Here is a 3176-nt window from a genome sequence, read left to right on the forward strand (position 1 = left end):
CCATTGCCATTAATATAGAGAAAATCGGCAGATAAGCCGGGAGATTTTGGTATAAGACTAATGAGTGTATGATGTCCAGTTGGATCCAGAAATAACTTGCCAATTTTATAGCCAGCCAAATATTTCTCCAAAGAAATTTCTACAGAAATCACTTAAAAATAAGGTATCAAATCTAAACAAATTATAACAAAACTACTGACCTCCCGGTGGTATAGCCCGGGGCAAGAAGAACCTTAACAATGTTACTTCCGCGGAGGGCTGTGGTGCCTTTAGCAAACAAACCAGCCAATTTTTACACACCGTCAAATGCATAAATTCCCCGGTATATTGTTGCGGAATACGTAGTATCATTTTCCTTTTACTAAAAATGGGCGTTTCATCATTATCTGTTTTGCTGGATCCTGCTGCCGACTCATCATTTGGTATGGGATCCAGGAATTTCGGTTTTGCCAAGGATATATTGAGTAGATCTAATTTATCTTCTGGTTCTTCAACATTTGAAGCCATTTTTTAAAATGTTTTCTTAAATTTACACTTAATTTTCACTGATTTTTCGATAATTTTTGCAAATTTTGTTCAAAGTTTGTATGTCATTATTCTTTTGTTGTATTTTTTATGAATGAAGAAAAAGTGAAAATGAGAGAGAGGAATTTTTAATGAACAGCTGTTTGGTATTTACTACATTTTTGGCAGTGACATCTGTTGCTAAATGATGTAGTTATAATAAACACGGTTGCTTATTCAGTAGATATTTTTAAAATACATTTATTTAATTCTAATTAGATTATATCCTGTGTTCTTATTCTATCCGTATTTTTATAAGAACTTTTAAAAATTATAATTATTTGTATTATTAAATATTCTTTTGTTTAAAACAGTATAATATCAATTTTCCATTTAATATTCGTTACGTTACTAAAATTCATATTTAAAAAAAGAGTGATACTTTAAGAGCAACTCTGTTATTGTTTTTTTGCTTGATTTGCGCTCAAAATTATAAAAAGTGATTCGGCTTAAGCCGACTAAGCCTAGCCGCCGAACAAAATGTCAAAGCCGCCGCCGCCGAAAATTTTTCAGCTTAATACGGCTTGAAAATTTCGCCATATTTTGTACAATTTACAGAACACTTTCGCTAAATTTATGGAATTTTACAATATAAAATTAATTTGTTTTCATTTAAGCAAGTTTTCTTTTATCTAATAATAAGACGCTCATTGAAATTTGGCAGGTGTAGAACTTTGCTGAACGTTCGATGTATATGCTTCGCCTCAGATATTTTCGTGTTTTTTCGCGCCTAATTCGAGTCGCTGCTTTTACTTCAAACCAGCTTCGTTGACGTCAACCTAGCTGCACCTTTTTACATTGCTGGTATGTCATACCGTAAAAGGCTAGGATATCGAACATGTGTATTTTAAATGGAAAGTGCAGTTGATGTCAATTCTGCCGACTGCGAAAAGAAATTCTGCTAGAATTTTTCGCGCCTTTGGCAGTTTTCTGCATTTTTTATTTGCAAAAAAAATCTGTTGTTGTGTGTGTGTGTGCAAAAATCTAAAATGACAGAAATGATATTCTTTAAATAAAAAAAATAACTTTTTACTAACAATTGAAATTAATAAGATTGTATGCTATACTACTATACCGAGGGTCATTGTGCAAAGAAATAGTAAGTGTTGGGTTTAATTTAGTTAAATTGTTAATAACTATGATGAAAATGTTTTTCCAGGCGGAGTTTGTTTTCGTTTAATACCCAAAAGTGTTTATTGAAATCTAGATTTGGCATATTTGTGAGATCTAGAAGATTAAAAATGTAAGTCATGGTGTTAATTATTTATTTATTTGTCTATAAAGAACGTCTTTCTTTTCAAGAAAGAGGAGGCATCATGATGGTCTCCTGGAAGAATGCCCACAAGAGAGTGGCAATTGTATACCTCCCTAGTCACCTAGGCGGGTGGTGGTCGGTCGGCTAGTGGTGACATGGTATATTATCACCTAGAGGCAATGGACGGAAGCAGATTGCCGTATTCACGGGGTATCCTTGGGGTACATACTTATTATTATACCATTGATCTCAGTAGAATCACTACCATACACCCAGTGGAGCTCTTGTTGTCTCCAAACACTATGGTGGCCGAATATTTACAAGAAACGATTGTTAAGCCGCCTTTTATACAAATTTCCAGCTTTGTAGAGAATGTCTTCACGGACCTAGAGGATATAACCTGGCAAGGTATGTAGATGTTGTTTGGGCAAAATATTGGTACTAACCATTGTGGGCTTTATGTCAAATAAGCATTCTTGCTGCAATTAAAGTTTAAAACAGGTTTAATTTCAGTCAAACATTCAAATTTCAAGTGTTGAAATACACTTTCATTACACTTTAATTCAATAGCATTCTCCAGTGAAAAGGAAACTTGAATTCAAGTCGAACACTACAATGTTTTTACAGTATAATTCAATGCACGAAATCTATATAGATACGTATATAAAATTCTAACGTTACTGACTGACTGACTGGTTCATCATCGTAGAGCCTAAACGGTTGAAGCTAAAGACCAGAAATTTGGGCAGAAGGTTGGTCTCCCACCAAATGTATCCAATAAGGCGGGATTTTTGGAAATTCGAATTTTTTGGGGGTTAAAAAGGGTAAAAACGTAAATTCGGTAACCTCAAATCTCCTAAACTAGAAAAGTTACAAAAACGGTTAAAGCTTATCGTCGTTCATTTAAAAGAAAAGCGGACAGGTGTCCGGTAATTTTTTCAAATTCGGCCCCTTTGGGGAATAAACGGGTAAAAACTGTAATTTGGTACTTCTTTTGCACCCCATGTATTAGGGTTCTATACAAAGTACCTGTAGGAAATGTCAATATTAAAAGTGTGCTGAATCGCTATTGACTTTGTCAGTATTACTAGTGTCGAATTATACCTTATACAAGGCTTAGTGCTATTGACATTTAACATGTGCGTGTCATTGAAAATCCTCTAGTAACATTATGACTATTGACTTGGTATTGACTAGGTACTTCTCATGAATCCATATGGTGACATTAGAACCAGGAATTTACTAGCACATTTCTATATCGCGTGTCCATTCAGTTTTAATACAGACATTTTCTTAAGGAATATCATACATGGGAATTTTTCATTAAGCATTAAAATTTCATTACCATTTATAGAAA

The 3176-nt window shown here is 33.9% G+C and overlaps 1 long non-coding RNA gene across 1 annotated transcript; it reads left to right on the forward strand.

The window, feature by feature from the left end:
* The first annotated feature begins 1394 nt into the window (after positions 1 to 1394).
* Positions 1395 to 2222, forward strand: LOC119611701. Its single transcript, XR_005232091.1, has 3 exons — positions 1395 to 1663; positions 1724 to 1807; positions 1867 to 2222. It is a non-coding gene; the product is annotated as an uncharacterized LOC119611701 (long non-coding RNA).
* The last annotated feature ends 954 nt before the right edge of the window (positions 2223 to 3176 follow it).

Source organism: Lucilia sericata, unplaced genomic scaffold (genome assembly GCF_015586225.1).
Source record: "Lucilia sericata isolate MDLA Ls3-8-SP2 unplaced genomic scaffold, ASM1558622v1 Contig001513F_arrow, whole genome shotgun sequence".
NCBI lineage: Eukaryota > Metazoa > Arthropoda > Insecta > Diptera > Calliphoridae > Lucilia > Lucilia sericata.